Raw genomic sequence first — 25,824 nt, 5'->3', positions numbered from 1 at the left:
TTTTAAAAGAAATGATACTTAGTATTATTGTAAATATACCCATCGTGCTATATCCTTGGGTGTCTAAGTAGAATTTGTCTTCAATAGATCAAGGAAGAAATACTATAGATACCACCAAAATGATGTGAGTGATTTTGGTGGTCTCTATAGCTATGGAGGAAGACTACAGTCATCATGCTAAACCAGGAAGAGTCAAGGTAGTGGAGAGAGGGATCTCTGGTAGTAACATGTGTGTACTTAGAATTTTCAGGATGAAGGCCGGACACAAAACATGGGGGTTAAGTCACCTGGTCCCCAAAGTGCCACTTGGGAAGTTCTCACAAAAATTCCTTACAAGATGAAGTAATAAAATTGAGTTTTGTGTGTAATCACAAAAAAGGGTCAGCGAGCAGTGGTGCTCTATCTCTCCCACCATCCACGTTTGGTAGTCTCACGCCGCTTCCCCCACCTCGGGGAGGCCAGTGACGATGGGCAGGCGAAGGAAGGAACAGGAGCCAGGCTGGTTGGTCTCAGTTGCAGTTTAGTCCATTCCCATCTCCATTCTCCTCTGATTCTCCTGCTGCTTCTTCTTCCCCCATGCTGCTTCATTCTTCTTCTCGCTGTGGATCTGGATCTCGATCTGGCTTCTCCAGATCTGGCATCCCCAGCCCACTCTTATAGCCTAGTTAAATCCCTCAGCATGAGGGGTTGGGGCTTGCACATAGGTATGGTCAGAATCAATAGGGGTAAAGTTCTTTCCCTCAGGGGATGCTTCTCCTAGGACAGATTCTCTTTCAGCAGGACGACCCACCAAGAGCGGAATCCCATGGGTGTGTTTCTCCTCTCCTTGTCCAACTAACATATAAGCATTCATAATATTAATCATTTTGTATGGACACAGTAAGAGATGCATTAAGCTTATAGAATTGCTCTCCTGGGGTCATCTTGATCTCAGACTACAGTGCTCAGGCCAGATTAGTCTTTCCTATCCCTAGCAGGGTCCTAGTCTCGTCGTTGCTTTCGGATCACGACAGCATTTGTCCATGATCAAACTCTTAACTTATAGTTAAGAATCATGGCACTTTCCATGCCGGCCGAGGAGGGGAAATATCCTTCTTCCTTGGTTTTTCTTCCCTTTGTGGGAAGAAGCTGCGTGGCGTCCGCCATATTATGGGACTTTTAAGCAGGTATGAACTTGGTGGTGCGGGAAGGAGGGAAAAAAAATGTGTTTTGAACTTGAGACAGTGGGACACTTGGGCAGTCTCGGGCCGGGGCTCATGCTCCGCCGAGATTCGACCCGAGTGGCCATGCTTTCGCACAGCTGCTTTGCTGCTGAACGACCAAGATCCAGAGCCAGCTACACTACTTCTGGTCCCAGCAAGTGCTTGTAGCCATGTCTCTAGACTGTGAACTAAGCCTCAGCCCCATGCTGCCCCAGGAAGGGAAATGATGCAATTTCCAACATAAATCTCCCTGAACTTAATTACTAAAATACAGAAATCCTAAACTGCGCGGCAGCGGTGGAAAACTAATTATCAAATGTTTCCTTGTCAGTAGGGCCGTATTTTTGGGGGCTAAACTCCAACAACAATAGTGAGTTGTGTGTTGAAACTCCAGCAACAATAGTGAGTTTTGTGTTGAAATATGGAATGTAATCGAGGTAAAGAGAAAATGAAGTGACATTTTTCAGTTATGCAGGCAAGGGTGGAGGGTTGGGTGATGGGAGGTATACTGGGGCTTTTTGGTGGTGGAATATGGGCACTGGTGAAAGGACGGGTGTTTGAGCATTGTATAACTGAGACATAAGCCTGAGAACTTTGTAACTTTCCACATGGTGATTCAATAAAATAAATTAAAAATAATTCAACTTAAAAAAAAAGAATCATGGCACTTTGGCCAAGGTAGCTCACAGCTTTCCCTGAGTCCTTTCAGTCCTTCATCGGGACCCTACTTTTGGGGTGCTAGGAACTAAGGGCAGCTGAGGCTTAAGTCAAGAAAGCAGATGCCCAGGAGTGAATAATATTCAAAGTCAATTAAATCCCAAATTATAAAGCATAATATTGACTGTCTTCCTTTGTCCATACAAAAAGGACATTGCTTTAAAGCAAACTATTCAAAAGGCATAAAGAGAGGAGAAAGATAATATTTCACTCATACATGTAAAATCATAGATTTCTGAGGAATCTGACCTTACTAGTTAACAGAGTCTGATTTAGGGGAAAAGGTGATAGACCCATTGGGGAAGAAAGCATGGAGAGGAGCTTACAGATAAATGCAGTGGAATGGAAGTGCCTCAGGAGCACTGTGATAAACCTTCCTGTGGCAAGGGGAACAGGACATACCAATGTTGTCTTAAAATGTTTAGAGATTATTACTAGATAAACCTAAACTCTTTGTGGCAAGGGAGAAAGGACAAACTAATGATATCCTACAATTTTGGTTACAGTGTTCCCTTGGACCTCTTTTGATGGAACAAATTAATTTATTCACCAACAAAATAAAGCATTTTCAATTGAAATTGAATTAGTGTAACCTAATCAACAATGTGTCAGGATTTTGATAGGAAATGAACGTTACCCCCCCCCCAAGGACTTAACTGAAGAGAGACTAAGGAATGGACGACGTACCGATGAGTGGGCAAGGTTTAGGGACCTTACAAGGGAAAGAAAAGTAGCCAAAAACAATGAACTGCTGAGGGCTGCTAAGATGCCCAAGATGAAAAGAACAGTGTTACTGGAGACTGCAAGAGCTGGCAACACAGCAAAGACTGTCCAGTACAAACAGTGGCGTTAGCAAGAAGAAAACACGGCCTCAAATTTTTCACAGTCAGGGGTAAGGATGTGCTCTTAAGAGAAGGGGCACATTCTCTTGCAGGCGCCTCATTCTCTGAATGCTCAGGTGGTGCAATGTCTAGAGGTCAGCTTCCCAGGCCACAGGGTATCATAGAAAAAGGTAGAGATTAGATTGGGAAGGAACATAGAAAATTCAGAAACACGATCAAGGTGGGGTTGGAAGTCAAGATGAAAATTAGAGGTTAGAGTGATACAACCCACTTCCCCATCCTTCCATAAATCCTCCAGTGCCGGGACTAGGGACAGCCTAGTGGCAGAGCGGCTGCTCTGCAAGCAATGGAGCCAGTAAGACCAGGAGAATGGTCCCTGGCACCACCTCAAAGAGCTGACTGCATTCCCAGAAGCTCTGCTCTGCTCTTTGGGGTCGTGGGCATGACAATTACGTGTGTGATCTCTAGTATGAGCATGTGCGTGCCCTCCCTCCTCCACACCAAGCCCTGCAAACCAAGTGTGCATGACACCCACCACCTACCCCACTCCACGCCAAGCACTGAAAACCCAGTGTGCATGCAAGCTGGCAAGTGTGCATGACCCTGGTCACAGGAACAACAACCAAGGAAAGGGAAGGGGGTAAACGCAGATATTGAAAATTCTCCAGTACAGCTGTCCTCCCGTGTCTCAGGGCCATGAGGGTGGTATCTGCAGTGGGGAATGGAAAAGGCTCTTTGGAGCAGAGCCCCCAACCTGACCCTATAGAGTAATTCTATGAAACTGCAGAGGGTGCAGAAATCACACTGTGTGTGCAGAAGCTCACACAGATTCACACTGATACAGTCTCTCACATACTCCCTTCCACCTCACACACAAAAATTTGTTTCAGGTATCAGATGATGATTGGGGTCTTTGGGATGATTGGCAACGATTGCTCCCTAATGTGAAGGAAATGCTGTGTCCTATCAAAAGCTGAGGCAAAGTGTAATGTCACCAAAATGCTTTCTCTATTCTGGTCCTCACTGTTTCACTCTACTCAAGTGCTTTGAAATTTGTTTATTATTTTATGTAACTATTTTGACTTTTTATTTTCTGCATTTGCTTCCCGTTTTCGATTATAAGAATTTCATGAGACCAAAATTTGTGTATAAACGCATCACTTTCTTCCCCACCTCCCTTCCTTCTTTCTCCTACAATTCTCTATTAGTTGAGGGGGGGAAAGCTACCACCAGAGGGCAGTGGAGAGGTCCAAAATCATAAGTGGGCATTTAGGACAGGGAAGGGACCACTATGTCATGATTGTTGGAAATGATCACTCTGGACAAGATCTGAGTGCTAAAAGGCGATAAAGGGAGATACATGATAATGATAACCTTTCAGTACCTGTATTGCAAACCATAATGCCTAAAAGAAGAGACAGAGACAAAGGGGGCTGGGGTCTGCCATAGAGGCAGACTGGCAGGCGACATTAGGAGGGAAACTGGATACCCGGGTACATTGGTGGTGGAAAATATAAACAGGTGAAGGGAAGGGTGTTGAAGCATTGTACAGCTGAAACCTAATCAAGAACAACTTTGTAACTGTGCATCTCAGTGATTCAATAAAAAAGAAAAAGACAATCCAATTAGTAAGGGAAAGGGACCTTAAATTTAGCAAAGTTGAAATGAAAGCACTTTCTAATATTTCTCTGTTCTCTTAAGCTTCATAGAAATACAAGTAATTTGCTTACTTTGTGGAGGGAAAAGTATAACCTATGTATCAGAATGCCGTGGCCAATTGGACCATGGAGCACCTCATATGGAAGTCCAGGGAAAAAAATTAAAAGCAGCTTAACAGGGCTGGAGCAATAGCACAGCGGGTAGGGCGTTTGCCTTGAATGCGGCCGGCCGACCCAGGTTCAATTCCCAGCATCCGATATGGTCCCCCGCGCACTGCTAGGAATAATTCCTGAGTGCAGAGTCAGGAGTAACCCCTGAACATCGCTCAGGGTGTGACCCAAAAAATGCAAAAAAAAAAAAATAGCTTAACTCATTGTCTTTAAACTTTATAAGCTTTGGGCCAGGCCATTTGATTGGCATGCAGCTGACTCAGGTTTGATCTCCGACATCCCATATGGCCCCCTGAGCACTTTCCAGGAGCACTGCCAGGTGTGGGTCAAAAACAACAGAAACTTCAACTTTATAAGCATGGATGGTGCAGTGAGAGGGGAATGAAACATAATCTGTTCAGCTCTGCATTGAGCACTAATGGCTGAGAGTTCTATGTAATGAGTTAGTCTTTGCGCCTGTCACAGGAACTCCTGATAGTGGCAGTGTTGGGAAGAGGCAGGGACCTGACAGCAGTCCAGGGATTAGCCTTCAGAAGGGGGCAGAGAACTATGTGGCTGTAGCTATGGACTTGATGATTTCAGGTTCTCTTCTGAATCTAATAGAGTCTGTGGTTTGGCTTGTGTATGTTCAAGTCAGGATCAAACAATGGCCCGACAAATCTGCTTGGATAGTTCTATCACCTCAGTGACCGAATGTGACTTGGTATAGAAACTCATCAACCACTGACCAAGCAAGTGAATACAAATATAAATAAATGAGGGGCTGGAGAGATAGCACAGTGGGTAGGGCATTTGCCTTGCACACGGCCAACCCGGGTTCAAATCCCAGCATCCCATATGGTCCCCTGAGCACGGCCAGGGGTAATTCCTGAGTGCAGAGCCAGGAGTAACCCCTGTGCATAGCCAGGTGTGACCCAAAAAGCAATAAATAAATAAATAAATAAGACTACATTAAACTAACAAACTTCTGCACCTCAAAAGAAACAGTGACCAAAATACAGAAAGAGTCAATGGAATGGGAAAAATTATTTACCCAATATCCATCAGCTAGGGGCTTAATATCCAGGTTATACAAGACACTGGTAGAAATTTACGAGAAAAAATCTCCAATCCCATCCAAAAAAAGGGGGGAGAAGAAATGAATAGAAACTTTCTCAAAAAATAAATTCAAGTGGCCATAAGACACATGAAAAAATGCCTTACATCACGAATCATCAGGGAGATACAAATCAAAACAACAATGAGATATCATCTTACACCACAGAAACTGGCACACATCATAAAAGAACAAGAACTAGTGCTGGCACAGATATAGGGAGAAAGGGACTCTTATTCATTGTAGTGGAAATGCCAACTGGTCCAGCCTTTTTGAAAACAATGTGTACATTCCTCCAAAAACTAGAAATTGAGCTTCCATATGACCTAGCAATACCACTTCTGGGAAAATATCCTGGAGATGCAAACAACAACAACGACAACAACAAAAAACAGTAGACATGACATCTGCACTTGTATGTTTATTGCAGCACTGTTCACAATAGCCAGGATCTGGAAAAAACCGAGTGCCCGAGAATAGATGACTGGTTAAAGAAACTGGTACATCTACACAATGAAATACTATGAACCTGTTAAAAAAGACAAAGTCATGAAATTTGCATAGAAGTGGATGGACATGGAGAGTATCATGCTAAGTGAAACTAGTCAGAAAGAGAGGGACAGACATAAAATGACTGCACTCATTTATGGAATATAAAATGCAATATGAGATGAACACATAAGGACAGTAGAGATAAGGGCTAGGAGGATCACTCCATGGTTTAGAATATAACCTCATGTGCTGGGGGAAAAGGCAGTTGGGATGGAGAAAGGACCACTAAATAAATGATGGTTGGAGGGATCACTTGGGATGGTAGATGCATGCAGAAAGTAGATAAAGGAGCAAACACGATGCCTTCCTAGTATCTGTACAAACCATAATGCCCAAAAGTAGAGTGAGAGTAAGAAAGAAGGTGCCTGCCTCAGAGGCAGAGGGTGAGAAGGGATGGGGGTGGGATACTGGAACATTGGTGGTGGAAAACACATACTGGTGGAGGGATGGGTATGCAATCATTGTATGATTGAAATGCAATCATGAAAGTTAGTAACTGTATCTCACAGTGATTAAAAAAAAAATCTCATCAAAGGTGGGGCCCCTGAGCTGAGTGTCCCTGGTGTTTTCAGGTGACTCAGGAACAGAGGGTAGAAGTTAGTGGGGACCTGGAAGAGATGTTTCCACAGACACAGAGGAGCAGTATAAGAGCCTGGAGGATGGATGTGGGGCTGACTGAAGGGGAAAAGCATGTTTGGCTGCTACGGCTTCCAGGGGAGGACTCCTGACCGGCCAGCAGGGGCAGAGCCACTGGTCCCACCTTTTGGCATCTACTCCTAACATACAAAAACAAATAAACCCCAAACTCCACAAATTAATTATTCAAAAATATGCATACACCTATTTATATTCATTTTTGTGCTAAGTACAATTGCCAGGATATGGAAACAACCCAAATTTCTGATGACAGATGAGTGGATGCTGCTCCTTCTCCTCCTCCTCCTCCTCCTCCTCCTCCTTTTCCTCTTCCTCTTCTTCCTCCTCCTCTTTCTTCTTCGTTCTCCTTCTCCTCCTCCTCCTCCTTTTTGGACCACAACACCAGGTGATGCTGAGTAGCTCCTTCTGGCCCTGCACTAAGAGATCACTCCTGGTGGTGCTCAGGAGACAGTAGAGGATGCCAAGGATGGAACCGCAGAGGGCTGTGTCAAAGCAAGTGGCTGCCCATTGTATGATCTGGCTCCTAATTAACATGTTTTTAAAAGACAGTGGTGGAGGGTCATAAGTACTTGAGTGGTAATGAATAAATTTGTACACAGCACTAAAAACATTGATAACTTTGGGACTAGAGTGATGGTACAGCGGGTAGGGTGTTTGCCTTGCACACCCGGCCGACCAGGGTTTAATTCCCAGCATCCCATATGGTCCCCTGAGCACCTCCGGGACTAATTCCTGAGTGCAAAGCCAGAAGTAAGCCCTGAGTATCACTGGGTGTGACCCAAAAAGCAAACAAAAAACTAACAAACAAAAACCATTGATACTTTTGTAACCATGTAGCCAAACACTGAGTAAAATTTTTTTTTTAAAAAAGAAAAGCTTGCTTGGGGCTGGAGAGATAGTTCAACAGAGTGAGCACATGCTTTGTAGACAGAGGCCTGGTTTTGATCACTCATACTGCATGGACCCCAGGAGCACTGCTGAGGGAGCCCCAGAACATGGCCAGGTGTGGTCCTAAACTCCCATCACCCTATAGTAAAGAAAGACAGAAAAGAGAAATTTATCAGAGCTTAGAACCACAAATGTGACAGCTTCGGTTCCAGACGTAGACAAACTTCGTCAAGAGCAGCCATTGATCGCAGAGAGAAGCAGACGGTGGTAGCCCCAGGAAGGGCTGGTGCAGGAGCAGCACTGTCTGCAGACTCACCCCTGCTCTCTCCTCCAGTGTTTCCTGCCTAAGGCTCCAACCAGCTTCTTTTGCTCCAGTTATTCCCGGTTCCTTTCCCCCTGCTCTTTGCTGTGTCATAGTTCCTGTTTCCCACCACTGTACCTCCCACATCTCTGTAACTAATAGTCAAATTAGATGCTGAGTCTAGATACTACTCAAGAGAGCTTTTCTGCCGGACAGAATGAGATATCAAGCATTGGGTAAACCTGATGGTAAAGTGACACTTAGTTAGGTTCCAGTCTCATGTTTTCTGTTCAACTAAGATTAATAGGTTGTTAATGATGTCTTCATGTGGGCACCTCTAGGCCAGGCCGACATTCAGAGACTAGAAGTGGTAGTGTGATTGTCAGGACTGGTTGGAATCTGCAATGGAAGCCTGTATCACTGCATCACTGTCATCCCCTTGCTCATCGATTTGCTCGATGTGGGCACCAGTAATGTCTCCAAGTGAGACTCGTTGTTACTGTTTTTGGCATATTGAATACGACACAGGTAGCTTGCCAGGCTCTGTCGTGCGCGCGGGATACTCTCAGTAGCTTGCCAGGCTCTCCGAGAGGGACAGAAGAATTGAACTCAGGTCAGCCGCATGTAAGGCAAACAACCTACCTGCTGTGCTGTCACTCCAGCCCAGAATAATTAGAAAAAAAAAAAAGGAATGGAAGCCTAGAAGAGAAAAATCCAGGCAATTCATACTAATTGTCTTTAAACTTGAGAAGAATGAGGAATTCAAGGGGAATGAAACATAGTCTTTTGAGCTTTATATTTTGAGGGCTACCAGCTCAAAGGTACAGAGACCAGGCATGCTGCTTGAGCACACACTTATGAGTGGGAAAGCAGTGCATACTCATGAATATAACTAAGGGCTGCAGGGGGAGCTGGAAATATTGCCCGAGCAGCTTGTGTCTTGTGGGAAAAGCTATGGAAAACAACCGCTTGATTGAAAGACAAAAGAGGCTAAGAGGCCTTAATGGACATTTTTTGGTGATCATAGGTGCCTATTATCCTTTGTCTCCATTTTTGGTGCGTGTGCATGTGTGTGTATACATGTGCATGTGTGCATGTGTGTGTGCATGTGCGTGTGTGTGTATGTGTGCATGTGTGTGCATGCCTGTGTGGATGTGCATAAGTGATATTGGGAAGGTATTCCTCTGCCATGGAAGATAGTCTCATGTGATTAACGGCTCAGGATCTTGCTTTATAAGTCACCCTCTACTCCTCCTTCCCGTTCTCCTCTCCCATGAAAAGATAGCAAGACAAGACAAACATTTTGGGAATTCTACTTTTTAAAATAGTGGTAATACCCAGTGGTACTGGTGGGGCTAGGGGGGCTATCTCCAGCCACACCTGGTCTGCTGTGTGGGTTAAAGAGTCAAGGCTCAGAGTCATCCCTAGTGACACAGGGATGCTCAGGCCCAGCACTGAGGGGGGCCACCAGGCCATACCAGCAGTTCCAGAGCCTACGAAACACCAGATGTTGGACATAGCACTCATGCTAGGCCTGTGTGCTACAATTTGCACTATCTCTCTGACTGTCCTTGGAATTTACTCTCTGGTTGTTTATTATTTTTCTTGGATTTTGGGCTATACCCATACATGCCCAGGGGTGGTTACTGGTGCAGGTGGGTTCTTTGGGGTAGTGCCCAGCATGGTCTTGGGCACCATGTAGCTGGAGATTAACCTAGCTAGCTCTCTAAGGCACCACCCAGGCCCCGAAACGGCTTCTTTCCAGTGGTAGTACTATGGAAAAATTGTAGACTATCTTCTACCTAACTCGTGTTTCTATTCTTTGTCAGGTCAGATTTCCTGCCATTTCTTTGATACTGTGCAATCAATTTTCAGTCATGCTGGGTCTGAGCAGCTCCCCTGCCAGGGCTGAGCATTGAAACCCCAGTCCACAATGTCAAACAAGTAAGGCTGGGAGTGTTCTCTGGGACCCCAGAGCACTGCTTGAGAGCCACCCCCCTTAATAGTAATTTAACATTTGAAAATATGCAAACTCATTTGTTTCAGTTATGAAGCAAATGAACTATAATGACACAAATGACCAAAACATTAGACAGCTTTATGTTTGTTTTGTTTTCATTTGGGGGCCACACCCAATGTTGCCCGGGGCACTACTCTTAGCTCTGTGCCCAGCCAGCTCTGTGCTCAGGGTTTGCTCCCATTGGTGCTTGGGGAACCATGAGGTACTGGGGATCAAACTTGGGTCTCCCAGAGGCAAACTGTGAGCTCAGCTTTTGCACCATCTCTTTGCTCCCTGGAGAGTTTGTTTTTTTTTGTTTTGTTTTTCAGGTCACACCCGCGATACACAAGGGTTATTCCTGGCTCTGCACTCAGGAATTACTCCTGACGGTGCTCAGGCGACCACATGGGATGCTGGGAATCGAACCCGGGTCGGCAGTGTGCAAGGCAAATGACCTACCCTCTGTGCTATCACTCCAGCCTCCTCCCTGGAGAGTTCTAAAGAGAGGAAGAAAAAAAAAATTCAAGGACCTATTAGCCTTGATAGTCTGGGATTAATAACTACAAAGTGCTTAATATGTAGGTGTTACGTATGGTTAATTTCCCCTAACTCAATTCCCTGGATTTGCCTGATGACATCTGACCTACTTTTCAACATTCCAGGCAGTAATTATCCAATCCAAAACCCTCCCCAAAGTCTCAGTCCATAAAATCCTCTTCTTAATAAGACCTAACAAGCATTCAGTGTGCTCATGCAGCACTTCAAAGTTACACTGGCACCAGGGGAACATTTTTAAAACATGCGATGCATGCTGTGCATTCTGAGATGTTTTAGACTTAAGATAAAACCACAGGGACAAAAATAGCAGGTACTGTAAACTCAAGGGACTTCCAGGGATGTTGAGATGTTGGCAGAAGGCTGCAAACTCTTAAGTTTCCTGAAACAAAAGAATCGGAAGCAGATCCACTATGTTACCAGACAAAAGGTCATTCTGATGAAGCAGTCTTGGTCTAAAGCCTACTAATTAACAATTCAATTGGCTCTGGCAGGCAGGACCAGGCAGGGCAAAGGATTATTTACACCTAAATCTTCTTTCCTTCAGTCCAGACCGTCTATTCCTACTTATATAAGTCGTAGAGAGGGATGTTCTAATTACTTGGAACAAGTTCCCACTGCCAAATTAAAATGTGTATTGGCTCATAAGTTCAGAAGAGTGTGGAGAAAATATTGTTTCAGAGGTTCTGTTCCTGCTAATTGTTTCTTAAGATAGATTTTGATACAACTAAGGACAACATAGGGATTGTTTTTTGTTGTTGTTGAAGAATGACACTGTCCAATATAGTAGTGGTGGCTATTTAAATTTAAAACTAATTTAAAATTAAATAAAAGGGCTGGAGAGATAATATGGAGGTTAAGGTGTTTATGTTCATCCTGTATGTAGCTGACCCCCACTCCATCCCAAGCACCACACAGTCCCCTGAGCAACACACAGAGTCCCCAGGAACCACCCTAGATCACAGATGCAGGAATAGGCCCTGAGCATCACTGAGTGTGGCCCCTCAAACAAACACAAAGAAAAACAATAATCTCAATTAATTTAAGTAGGGATGTGGCTCAGTATTTTGCACTTATGAGGGCCTCGGTTTGGCTCCTGGCACCACAAAAATGTTAAGTTTAATTAAAAATTTGATCATTAGTCTCAGTGGCTACACTTTAAGTGTTCAGTGGCTGCATAATATTGTAATTTATTGTTCAGTTACAATAAGTAACTCCTATATTGAAAAGACAGAATTATAGAACATCTCTTTCATTGCAGAAAGTCCTGTTGAAGGTAGCATTCCACGTTTAGAATTGTCATACCCTTGTGTCTTGTCTTATTTGGCAATGATGTCAGAAAAACATCTTCTTTAGTGAGCACATAAATACTAAGATAATGTTGTAAGACTATTATAATCTTATCAAGATTGGAACTTCTCTCTTTGGAAATTGTAATGATGACCTCTTATTAACTCTGTCTACCTTGATTGTCTCCCGTTTTCATCAATAAACTCTAGAAGGGAAAAAATAATGAATTGAAAGAAAACAGCATAAGAAATTGAATGGTGAGACTAAAGGCTTTTGTAGATTCCTACGGAAAATTATTTCAATATTCATTTACTCTGGGCAGTGGGATAGGGACCACATCTGAGATGTTTAGGGGGTATTTCTGGTTCTGTGCTCTCCGCAGCATATGCAGTGCCAGGGGTTAACAGCATTGAAGGCAAAAGTCTTACCCCTCTCAGGTGGCCCTCAGTATCAATTTCTATTTTGGCCATAAACACGATTGTATATTTAGAGAAACAGCCTCTGGGATTCATTCTGCCAAGCAAATACTACTCAGTTACTACCCATTTGCAGTGGAAGAAATGTGCTTGTTAAATGCCTTTTCTTGGAAGTACTTACACAGGGCTGGGGGGTGTCTGGAAGTGAAGGTTTGTCTCCAAGTGCCTGGAGAACTTTGGTTGACCTATTGGTGCAGGGATTTGAACTCTGGTCTCTTCCAAGCAAAACCTGTGCTCCAGTCCTTTGAACTATCCACCCTCTGGCTCTCAGGTGCCTTTTAAAAACTTAATAAAAGTTGATACTTTCCTGAGGCCCATAGTCAAGTCTGCTTGTATTTGGGAAGGACGCAGAAGAGGTTTGTAGCCTGACCCACCACGAAGCACAAGACTAACCAAGCCGCCCCTACTATACTCGCCATACTTCCCTAGAAAATGTATTAGAAGAAAAAAAATTGCTTTTAACAATAGCACCTATTTAGTTTTCATTTCAAGAAAACGTGTTAATGACACACATTGAAAAATACAAGACAGTTGAAAATTTCCACATGCCCATAATTCCCTTTGCTCTTTTTAGTTGTGCATTTTAAGAAGCTACCATGACAGTAAAATGTGAACCTTTACTTACGGATTGTGTTACCTCGCTCGAGTCTGTGGTGGTAGAATCTTTATGAAAGATTATTTATGTGGGGGGAAGGGAAGGAAAAAATTGTAAATTCCTCACACTTGGACCATTCCCACTCACGTCTATCTTACAACGTTTACTTTTTTCAGTTTGCTTATTTTATTGAAAGCATTCCACTTCATAGTTACACCTTTTACATTTGTGTGATATTCTAGCTTTTGACTCGACGAGGGGCAAAGTAAGGTGAAGCTAGCAACTCGAAGCGGGAAAAAGTGGGGTGTAGCGGGGCTGGAGCGATAGCATAGCGGGTGGGGCGTTTGCCTTGCACGCGGCCAACCCGGGTTCGAATCCCAGCTTCCCATATGGTCCACTGAGCACCGCCAGGAGTAATTCCTGAGTGCAAAGCCAGGAGTAACCGCTGTGCATCGCCGGGTGTGACCCAAAAAGAAAAAAATGTGGGGTGTAGCTAATCTTACACTACTAAATTCAATTCCCATCAATCAAGTCGCAAAGAAATATTGGGGGCCGGCTGAGTTGCTCTCTAACAAATTTCCTGAGCAGTAACCCAGTTATTTACACTTGCGTGTTTGAGGGCTTATCGGAACTTCTGCCATCAGAGGCAGATAGTGGGGACCTTCCATGCCACCAGCTGGTCAGGAGGGGCTGGATGGAGAGGAGGGGCTTTGCCCCTCCCGGAAACCGTCGTCTAAACCTGTGCCCCGCGACTCGGTAGGCCCGGGCTGGACCAGCCCAGAAAGTGGGCGGGGCGGGACTAAGCGGGCGGGGCCCAACCAGGGGGCGGGGCCGGTAGGTCACGTGCGCAGAGCCTGGCGCAAACCTTTAGGGGCGCGCGCGCCGAGTGCTGGCGGGGCCGAGGGGCTGCGCCACCCCGTGGAGTCGCGCCCGGGTTCTCGCGCTCGGCCGGCTGTCCCTGGCCCAGGGACCTACCCCCGGACACCGACGTTCCTTTGGGCCGCGAGTGCCCGGGAAGTGCGAGCCCCGATCGGCCTGCGCGGGCAGGCGGGAAGCGTGCGCTGGTGGCCGCTGCCCCGGCCTGCCTGGGAGCCTGGGGACCGCGTAGGTCAGTTTCCCCGGCCGGCCCGGGGCGGGGGTGGACGGGGCAGAGCTCGGGGGCCCGCCTGCGGGGGCCCTTCCCGCGGGCCCGCCTGCAACTTGGTGATTCCACGGAGAAAAATGTTGGCGTTTGTTGCACCGCCGCGGGGGCCACAGGTGCTCCCTGCGCGGTCCGTCCGCAGCTGCGTGCTCGCGGGGACCCGGAGGCGCCGCGCATCTTTCAGGTTCACTTTCTCACCGCCCTTGGAGGGTCTGGTTCACGATGGAAGTCACGAGCGGCTCATGTGACCGTTCGTGCAGGGCACGGCGTGGTCAGTTGGACGAGCGTGGAAGACGGTCAGAGGGATGGGAGAAAATGGCAGCGGCTCCGTAGACGCATCCCCTTGCCCTGTGGCCCTGCCATGGGGAGGCCGCGGAAAGGGGGCCCCGGGGCTAGGGAAGGCTTTTCAGACGTCCAAGTGGTCGCTGTGGGCGCGCAAGACTGTGAAGCAGGTCGATACCAAGTGTCAACGAGGCTGTTTGAATGTTGCAAACTTATCCGGCTTTTCAGGATAGTTGGCAATAGAGCGCAATCCGTTTTGAAATTAGCGATGGACTTTCCTAGAAAACATTGGGGATGATGAATGTGGATAGAGTTTTGATAAGCCTCACATCCCACTTTTTGAAAAGACTTTGTTTTAAGGGCTTAGCAGTGTTTGGTTCTAAACTTGATACAAAGAAAAATCTGTTTTTTTTTTCTTTTTTTTTTTTTGGCAGCGAGTAGGGCAGGTAGACACCCTAAATCCACCATGCAGAACATTTTAAATATCTCTGTTAATTACAAAAGCAGTTATAAATCTATCCTCACTCTGCCCCCTCCCACACGAGGGACTTGTTCTCCCAAAGAACTTCGTTAAAGCGAAGGAGAAAATTATCAGTACATTCATTTAAAAAAAATTATCTTTTCTTCCAGGCACAGCAACTCTCTTGCTGTTCTGGGTAACTGATATCAAAATAGGAGTTGAGCGGCTGGAGCCATAGTACAGCGAATAGGGCCTTTGCTTTGTATATAGCCGACTGGGGTTCTATCCCTGGCATCCCATCTGGTCCCTGGAGAGCTGCCAGCAGTAATTCCTGAGCATTGCTGGGTGTCACCCAAAAAGCCAAACAAACAAACAAATAAAAACAAGCCCAAATAGGAGTTAATTGCTTCAGGCTAAGTAGAATCTTCTGTGTGGAGCTTGACAAAGTTTATCAGATGGCACTTGTTTGTAGCTGATCATTAGTACAGAGAAATTTGTGGTGAGTGGCTAGTTCTTATTTCAGAGTATCTGAAAGGCCGCTCTCTGTGAGATAGTCCAGCAGCACTTAAATCTATATTCAGAGCAGCTCATTATTTTTGTTAAAACATTGCTCCCCCACTCTTTTAAATGAAAGGGAGATAATACGGTGTGGAACTACTAGGCAAAAGAAAACATGTAGACAGTTTCTTTTGAGTTATAACTTGGTTCAGTCTGTTAATTAAAACTTTGAGGGGCCAGCGCAATAGCACAGCGGGTAGGGTGTTTGCCTTACACGCGGCCGACCCGGGTTCGATCCCCGGCATCCCATATGGTCCCCCAAGCACCGCCAGGAGTAATTCCTGAGTGCAAAGCCAGGAGTAACCCCTGAGCATTGCTGGGTGTGACCCCAAAAGAAAAAAAAACACAAATATTTGACTGTGGCATAGTTTCATTTAAAAGTTTGTCCCTGTTTAAAATATTTTAAAGATGGAACCGTCTTGTCAGTTTCTTACCTCAGTGTTGTTAGAATCCCAGCTTTTGTTAGGTTACAGTACATGATGTATATTTATTGAGAAAAGTAAAATGTAGAAGGTCAGCTTAATATGTGAAAGAGCAAATAAGATAGTTTTAAGTACAAGTGAGTGCAAGTTATTTCAGGTTGTTCAGAACCTTGCTGAACCAGTTCTGTCAAGCTAAGTAGTAATCAGAACTTCATTGATGAGTAGTTCGGGTTTCCAGTGCCTAGAGAGGGCAGGTGTTAGCAATCTAGGCACCAGCTGTACTCATCTAATTAAGAATTAAGCTGGCAGTGACCTTACCTTGCACGTGCCCAACCTAGGCTTGATCGCTGACACCCGGCATGGTCCACTAAGCATTGCCAGAAGTGATTCCTGAGCACTGCCAGGTGTGGCCCAACTCTCAGCCACAAGAAAGAAATCATTAAAGTGCCAGAGAAGGTAGTCACATAGTCTATATAGTATGTGTTGCTGATTTGGAGTTTTTCCTCGGGGGCGTGTGCTCAGGGGCTGTGCGGTGCTGGACCTGGGCTCCTTCTGCCTGGTGAGCTATCTGGGGTCATGATATCCAAGTATCATTGGGGGTACTGGGAAGTTTGGGCCACAATTGTCTGTGCTCAGGGCTTGCTCCTCGCTCTGCAGTCAGTCCTCATGGGCTAGGGGACCATATGGGCTGTCAGGGATTGAAACTTGGGTTGCCTTGTTAAGGCATGCACCCTACCCTACCCACTGACCCCTAGAATGTTCTTAATCTCTAGGAAGTATTGGATTTCCCCTCACTTATTTTACTTGCTAATAAACTATATGAGTAGAAGGTGGTTTCTATCATGCAGCTAGCTGACCCAGAATTGATCCCTGGCACCACTTGGTTTCCCAAGCACTAGCAGAAGTGACCCCCTAAGTACAGACTAGGGCATAGTCCCAGAGCACCTGTGGTGGGGCCCAAACCTGCTCCTTACCGCCTCTCAAAAATGACACTTTTTTTTTTTCTTTTTGGGTCACACCCGGCATTGCACAGGAGTTACTCCTGCCTCATGCACTCAGGAAACTGCTGATGGTGCTTGGAGGACTATATGGGAAGCTGGGAATCGAACCCGGGTCAGCCGCATTCAAGGCAAATGCCCTTACCTGCTGTGCTATCGCTCCAACCCCCCAAATGAAATACTTTTAGGTCACTCTGGGTTCTTGTATTCATCAGCAGGCAAATAGGAAATTTCTGTACAATACAGTGAAAGTCACTCACTGTATATTTCCTGTCATATGACAATGGAAAGGAACCACGTTTTTACTTTGTTGTTCAAAGTTTTCCTTTAACTCCCGGCTCTGTCGAGCATAGCTGGCCAGTATTCTACATGGATTTGATTAAGTTTGGATGATAATTTCCAAATGTAAAATGATTACATGAGAAACATTTAACTATGCTTAAAAAATTTAAGGAATCACCATTAAAAGGTCACTAAGCTTTTTAGTATTTTGGGGCACCATACCCAGTGAAATTGAGGTCAGGATCTCCTGGTGGTATTTGGGGAACCATATGCCACACACAAAAAAAGAGTTTGCTCTGGAACATAAGCATCTTAATCCTTATGTTATCCTCTCCAACCTAGCCTTTTAGAAATTTTATCTAAAACAGTATCTATGAAAGATGACAATCTCTTTGTTAGTACTTTTTTTAAATTACTTTTTTGTTTTGGGGTCACACCCGATGGTGCTCAGGGTTTCCTTCTGGCTCTGCGCTCAGGAATCACGCTGGGCAGCCTTGGGGGAATCCTAAGGGTCAACTACATACAAAGTAAATGCTCTACCCACTGCACTATCCTCCCTGACCCCTTCTTTGTTAGTATTCTTATCTAAAATAGATTTATCTAATTTTTAGACTTTTCCACGCTTTACTTATATTGCTATTACCTGTCTTGAAATAGCCATTTCAGATGTGTATCAGTTCAGATTTAAATCCAGGAGTATATTAAGGTCTAGTTATTAAAGCAGATAAAATGTGTAACAATTTGTTAAACAGTTTTATAAAGCAAGGCATCATGCTTGTTTAACTTCCCCCAATTTTGAGAAAGTCTCAACATAACAAAGGTAAATAAAATGAGCTATACTTTACTTGTAGGATGTCAGTGTGGCATCCCTGTTCGCGTGGTTTCATAATGAGTAGGAAGAGAAGGCAGTCAAGGGGCTTGAGCGAGAATACAGTGGGCAGAGCATTTGCCTTGTGCAAACACAACCCCCCCCAATACACTTGAAAAAGAACAATAATTTGATTTAGACATTTCATATGGATACAAACTTTGGTCTGCCATATATAGAATTAAAGTTAGTACTGTCATTTCTCCTCCAAAAGAGGCAGCATTACATTTTACATCATCATCGTCACACCATTGATTGATGAATTTCTCGAGCCATCTCATAAGTCTCCATTCGTCCTAGCCCTGAGATTTTAGAAGCCTCTCTTTACTCGTCCTTCCCAACGATGCTGCATTGGAGGCTCTTTCAGGGTCAGGAGAATGAGACCCAGCTTGTTACTGGTTTTGGCATACTAATACACCATGTATAAATATATAAGTAAAATGTATATCAAAGCGCAAAATCTTCTTGAAGTTAGAAAAAGGCACGAAATTAAAAAGTGACTTTAATTTTATTTTTGGTATCCCACATAGTGCACAGGGTCTGGGGCCACCACCAGCGGGGTGATGCTCCTGTCTGGTAGACGGGATGACTGTCCAGCGTTCTGGCCAGGCCTGTGGGGCTACTAATGTCCTGGGTGGTTTTATATACATGTTTATTTGGGGGCCACATCCAGTAGTGCTCAGGAATATTCCTGACTCTGCTTAGGGGTCACTCCTGGCGGTGCTAGGGTGCTGTATGGGCAGCTGGGGCCAAACTAGGGCCAGCTTTATGCCAGGCAAATGACCTACCCATTGTATATTTCTCTGGCCCTGATTTTCTATTTTTAAAAGTACTTGCAAGAGTAAGTCCTAAAGTGAACATTGTAGTTTGCTGTTGTTTTCTTCAAATTGTCAGTGTTTTGGATATTTCATTTCACTTGATAAGTACATTATAATTTTGGTATTTATATTAGACTAATATAAATTATTATAATATATTTGTATTGTAAACTATCACTGTATCACTGTCATCCTGTTCCTCATCGGGCACCAGTAACGTCTCCATTGTGAGACTTGTTACTGTTTTTGGCATATCGAATGCGCCACGGGTAGCTTGGCAGGCTCTACTGTGCGGGTAAAATACTCTCGGTAGCTTGCCGGGCTCTCCAAGAGGGGCAGAGGAATCAAACCCGGGTCGGCCGTGTGCAAGGCAAACGCCCTACCCACTGTGCTATTGTTAACTATAATAGGAAATTTGTTTTACTGTAAGAATTAGGGAATTAATCCATGACCCAGATTTAATGCTCTTCCTGCTCATAGTTGCAGCAACTAAGATCAGTGGTGTCCACTTTTAGAGGCTTAAATTTTAATATTTAAAAAATATATATACAGTAACAACAAGTCTCACAATAGAGATGTTACTGGTGCCTGCCTGCTCGAGCAAATCAATAAACAATAGGAAGACAGTGCTACAGTGCAGTGCTATACACACACACACACACACACATATGTGTTTATATGTATTTTTTTGCGGGGTGCTCACCCAGCAGTAGTCAGGGCTTCTGTCTCGGTGCTCAGAGATCACTCCTGGCAGGATTTGGGGAATTATATTTGGTGCCAGAGATTAAACCTAGGTTAGCTGCATGCAAAGCAAGTGCCTTACTTGCTACATTACTGTTCCAGCCCTGAGACTTGAATTTTATGAAGTGTAGCATTGTTATTTCATGCCTTAGTAAAGTTCTAGATTTTTGTATTGTCTTACTGCCACAGTCTTGGTAAGTAGCTTTCCTTTGGTGCTTTCCAGTTTCTTCACATCTAAAACCAGAGTGTTAGATATGAATCAATCAAGTGTTGAATTTTTTAAAATTAAAATTCATTTGAGGCTGAGAATGTGACTCAAGTGATAGGATCCCTTCCTTACATGATCCCTGGTACCACATGGCCCCAGAGCATTGCAGGGTATGGCCCTGCCTCTTCTGTCTGCACAACTAGGTATGGCCCCAGCAACAGCAAACAACAAACATGTCTTTGCTATGATAAATGTCATATTGAATGTATGTACATATATGCATAGGCCTGGGACCACAGCAGAGAACTTCCCTGATTGCTTGCTAGGAGCGAATAAGATTGAGAGCAAAGCTTCCTTACCATTACCACATTTTTCACTAGTTATTTTTAAAATCTTTCTCATAATAAGAATATAATCCTGGAGCTGAAGCAATAGTACAGTGAACAGGACACTTGCCTTGCTCAAGGCTGATCTGGGGTTTGATATCTAGCACCCCGTATGCATCCTTGAGCCCACCAGGAGTGACCCTTGAATGTAGAGCCGGGAATATACCCTGAGCACTGCTGGGTGTGGCCCCCAAACAAAGAATATTCTGGGCTGAAATCATATGTGGAATATAAAGTAGCTGGGAGGTACAAGCTTACAATGTTGCGATTTCTCGCAGATATTTCTCTGGACTTAGTTACTAAAATACAGAAATCCAAAACCATGCGGCTGCTAGTGCGGCCTCTCGACCTCATATCTCTTCATTCTCAGCAATGGAAAACAAATTATCAAATGCTTTCTTTTCAGCAGGTCGACTTCAGGGGGGAGAAACTCCAAATCAATAATAGTGAATTTTTTGTTGAAATATTGAATGTAATCAAAGTAAAGTGAAAGTAAAGTGAAATTTACCAGTTACACATGCGGGGTGAGGGGAGGGGGGCAGGTATACTGTGATTCTTGGTGGTGGAATATGTGCACTGGTGAAGGGATGGGTGTTCGAGCATTGTGTAACTGAGACTTAAACCTGAAAGCTTTGTAACTTTCCACATGGTGATTCTATAAAAGAATAATAATAATAATAAAAAAAAGGTCTAATAGCCCCACACCGGCCGAGAAGAGGAAATATCCCTCTTTCCCGGTTGTTTCCCATTTTCGGGGAGAAACGCAGCATGGTGTCCATCATATTATGAGGCTTGGGAAGGGGGATGAGAAAAAAAAAAGGAAAAGGAAAAAAAAAGTTGTGTACTCGGAGCAGTGGGACTATATATCTCTTCATTCTAAGCAATGGAAAACTAATTATCAAATGCTTCCTTGGCAGTAGGGCTGTCTTTCTTGGGGGGAAACTCCAACAACAATAGTGAGTTTTGTGTTGAAATATGGAATGTAATCAAGGTAAAGAGAAAATGAAGTGAAATTCATCAGTTACACAGTTGGGGGTGGGGGGAGGGAGTGGGAGGTATTCTGGGGTTTTTGGTGGTGGAATATGGGCACTGGTGAAGGGATGAGTGTTTGAATATTGTATAACTAAGACATAAGCCTGAGAACTTTGTAACTTTCCACATGGTGATTCAATAAAATTAAAAAAAAAAAAAGATATTTAAAGGGCTAGAGAACATGCTTTGCATGCAGGAGGCCTGAGTTCATCTCTGGCTCTACTTGGCTGGGAGAGAGACTGACTGATAATAACATGGGGCCAGAACCTACACTGTTAAGTAGCTAGCTGCTACTTTGGAGCACAGTACAGTTTCTAAGATTTATTAGCTTATTTGGCCCTACGGGCTGCTCCTGTTGATACGTAGCCAACCATATGGATGTTACAATGCCAGGGACTCTAGGGCTGCGCCAGTGTTGCTTTGGGAAATCCACCTGGTTCTGCTTAAGGACCTGCAGGGCTATTCCCAGAGATGCTTGGGGGCCATATTGTGGAATCGGTCGAGAATATGCAAGGCATGCACCCTAACCCTACTGCACTATCTGCCTGGCCCATTATGATTTTTTTAAATTTCCTGTTCTAGGCACCATGCTAGACCCTGGGGAGAGAGTGAGGGATTTGGTGGACATAAGACCCTTATTCTTGTCAAGCGTTCTATAGGGACAGTCAACTTACCATATGAATACTTACAGAATAACTTCATGGCAAAAATAAGATGCGGTATTTATAAAGAAGGTCTGGTTGAAGGTGGAAAGGGCAAGTCAAATGTCTTGAGAAATGTTGATAGTAATATATTGGTACCTTTGTCTTCCTCACAAGCATTTGTAAATTCTCCTAAGGTCAGATGTGTTTTTATTTATGACTGTGTCATCAGTGTTTAGAGCAATGGCCTGAATGTGGTAAGCTCCCATTGAACTTTATTGATTGGTCTTGGGATGTTAGATGTGAGGAATGTGATGCTGGCCCTGGGGTGATGTGGAAACTTCAGCTTTGTGAGGATGGAATATTGACACAAGACTGTGTTGGCTGTGTGTGTATGCTTAAGAAATAAGGCTAAGATACTGGAGGATATTCTGAATATTCATGTCTGTGTTGACAGCAGTGGGCTTTGAGTTAGGATGATTCTTGATGAGGAATTTCGTTGAATTTTATGCGTGGTTGGAATATTTTCTTGCTTGTGGCATAGCTGAAAGGAACATTAAAAATCATTTTATTGTACTGGGGCCGGAGCAATAGCACAGCGGGTAGGGCGTTTGCCTTGCACGCGGCCGACCTGGGTTTGATCCCCAGCATCCCATATGGTCCCCCAAGCACCGCCAGGAGTAATTCCTGAGTGCAAAGCCAGGAGTAACCCCTGAGCATCGCTGGGTGTGACCCAAAAAGCAAAAAAAAAAAAATCATTTTATTGTACTGATCTTATTAGTACTGCTATCGTTCTCCGAAGTTACTCAGTTCTAAAATAGAAAAAGAGATTATATTTGGGGTTACCATGGGAGGGAAGATGGGAAATTCAGAAAAAAAATAGTCGATCAGTACAAACTTCCAGGTATAAGTAAGTACATGGGATATCAGGTACAGTATAATGATGAAAGCTGGCAAGCAACGCTTTCTATTGTGGAGAAAGTTGAGTTCCAGTTACAACTGAGCACAAGGGATATACACCATGATGACTGTGACTAGCATTGCTTTATTTTATGTAGAAAAGTTAAGAGAGGAGCTGGAATGATAGCACAGCGGGTAGGGCATTTACCTTGCATGCGGCCTACCCGGGTTCAATTCCCAGCATCCCATATGGTCCCCTGAGCACCGCCAGGAGTAATTCCTGAGTGCAGAACCACTAGTGACCCCCCCAAAAAAAAACAAAAGAAAAGTAAAGAGTAAGTCCTAAGAAAGAACTCTAAGAAAGAAATTCTAAGAAAGAATTTTTCTTCCCCCCCACTCTCCACTTTAACATAGTTGGTCAGAGTAGCCTCTTAAGAGGTACTAACTTTCTCTGCTATCAGGTATGACTCCTCCTCCTCCTCCTCCCCCTCCCCCCTATTTTTCTTTCATCTTTCTTCTTCTCCTCCTCCTTTTTGACTCAGTTTGATTTACTCTATCTAGTTCTTTTTTTTTTTTTTTTTGCTTTTTGGGTCACACCCAGCGATGCTCAGGGGTTACTCCTGGCTTTGCACTCAGGAATTACTCCTGGCAGTGTTTGGGGGGGACCATATGGGATGCCGGGGATCGAACCCGGGTCGGCCGCATGCAAGGCAAACGCCCTACCCACTGTGCTATCGCTCCGGCCCCACTCTATCTAGTTCTTTAAGGTATAGGTAGATTATCTTTATGTGATGAATGCCTCTTAGAACTGCTTTTGCTGCATACTGTAAGTTTATGTCAAGAACTTTTAATTTGTCCTTAAATTCCTTGTATGAGTTGATTATTCAGGAGAGTATTGTTTAACTTCTTATGTGTTTGTGAATTTTTCACTTTTCTTCTTGTTATTGTAGTTTGTAGTTTCATGCTATTGTAGTTTTAAGGATATTGATGGGATTTCAGTCTTCTTGGATTTGCTAAGACTTCTTTTGTTTCTAACATGTGATCTTTCCTACAAAGTTGTATTCTAGTTTTCTGGGGCCATAGAGATGGTTCAAAGGACTAGAGTGCATACTTTGCGTGCTCCTACTGGTCCTGCATGCACTACTCCATCCCTAGAACCACTGGGTATTACTCTGGTGGCTCCCAGCACTGTTAGACATGAGCAACACTGCATTACTGGGTAGAACAGTTCAGCCCATATAGCCAGGCCGAGTGTCATTGAGCTACTTTGAAGGTTCCCATCCCCAGAAAAGTGTGACTCTGGATAGAATTCTGTGTGTCCGGTAGGTCTTTATGATCTTTAGAGTTAAGCCCACTGTTTCTTTATTCTCTAAATCTGCATTTCTCAAACTTTTTCTGTGACTCTCCTGGCCTGGTTTGCTTCCTGGATGCTCTCCCATCCCTGTTTCACTGCTCCACCTTTACGTGAGGTTTCACCTGGGAGCCCCTTGAAATGTTCCATATGGCTTCAGTTAAGACACACCTTGCTAGTTGGCCTGTTCATTCTTGTGAGTAAGGTATTATGGTTCCCAGCCATCATTACTATTTATTTTTTAGCTCCGCTAGATATTTCTTATAAATTTAAGCTCTCTGGTCTTAGGTATAACAGTTTTGATTTATATAGATATAAATATTTATAGTTATTATATTACCTTCATGTACCAATCCATTTATCATTATATAATAATGATGTCCCTTTTTAGCCTTTTTAATAAATTTTATTTTGTCATGGACTGGATAGTACAGTTGTAGGGTTCTTGCTTTGCCTGGGTTTGATTCCAAGTACCAGGATCACTCCTGGTGGGTCCCCTGAACCCCACCAGGAGTGATTCCTGAGCTCAGAGCCAGGAGTAAGTCCTGAGCACCAATGGATGTGGCCTCAAACAAGCAAAAAGTTACATTTTATCCTAATATCCTTATTTTAATGTCCTTCTGTATTTAAATGACTTTCAATCTGTTTTTAAAGCTATTACTTTTTAATCCATACAACCATATTTTGTTTTTTACTTTGATAATTTAATCCTTGAATATCAATTTAAGGTAATTATTAATAGGTTAGGACTTTATTGGGTTGTTTTCTCATTTTGCAGATCTGTTTTATTTAGCTTTCTTATTCTTATTCTACTATTGTAGCTCATTAAACTCTCTTTAAGAAGAATTTTTCAGTCACTTGTTTAATAGGCCACATATCTATATTTTCTTAGTGTCAGTTTTTGGAACTTTATTGACTTTCTTTGGAGGTGTCCTAGTTACTTGATTGTTCTTGATCCTTGATTTCTTATGGCGGTATCTGTGCATTTGAGTAGTGGGGCTTTTCTTCTAAACTTACCAGATTCGCTTCCTCATACAGTTCATCACTCAGCTCAGCTGGGTTTCTGGGTGCGTCTGCCAGTAGTGGGCAAGTGGGACCTGCTGCTTTGGTCTTTTTTTTTTTTTTGTGGTTGGGGAATTGTTGAAGCTCTGAGAACTGGGCTCAGTGTGTGCTGGTGGCTGAGAACAGTTGGGTAACTGCTGTCTCAGCTCCCTGCCCAGGGAAAGATGGGCTTTGCGATTACCTGGCCTTTGCCATCAGGCGTATTAGCCGACTGGGACTGGATACTGTATTTAGTAGTAGAGGGGGCTATGAGTTAGCTTTCCTATGCTTGCAGGGTAATGCCAGGAACCGGCCTTTACAGCTCATCATGTGAGGACCCAAATCAGATGCAGTTATACATCGAAGTTTCGGTCATGGGAAACCGCTGGTGACTTTGCATATGGAGACGCTGCAGTGTGTGCTTGCACTTCCATGCGCAGAGCAGCTGGGTGGTCAGTGCCGTTTCCATATGGTTAGGCTCCCTGCTTGAACAACTCGAAGGATGTAGTCAGTGATGAGTGGGGGCACAAATTCTGTTCTGTATCAACTCTAAAATGGGCAAACCATTTTTTTGTCTGAACTCAAGCTCACTTGACTCCGGTTCCCCTACTGGCTATTGGGTTTTCTCCACTAACTATGGGATCTGCCTGACCTTCCCTCAGCTGGAGTGCTGGTGGCCTCCCAGTTTCTCGGAGC

The 25,824-nt window shown here is 44.1% G+C and overlaps 1 protein-coding gene across 1 annotated transcript in view; it reads left to right on the top strand.

The window, feature by feature from the left end:
- Positions 1-13,930: 13,930 nt before the first annotated feature.
- OSBPL1A (oxysterol binding protein like 1A) overlaps positions 13,931-25,824 on the top strand; it is a 221,228-nt gene continuing 209,334 nt past the window's right edge. The window contains exon 1 of the mRNA XM_055129610.1: positions 13,931-14,107. The gene's annotated coding sequence lies outside the window, so the exon portion shown is untranslated. The remainder of the gene's footprint in view (positions 14,108-25,824) is intronic.

This window comes from Sorex araneus, chromosome 2 (assembly GCF_027595985.1).
Source record: "Sorex araneus isolate mSorAra2 chromosome 2, mSorAra2.pri, whole genome shotgun sequence".
NCBI lineage: Eukaryota > Metazoa > Chordata > Mammalia > Eulipotyphla > Soricidae > Sorex > Sorex araneus.
Note: the sequence above shows the minus strand (reverse complement) of the source record. Positions and strands in the feature narration are given on the sequence as shown.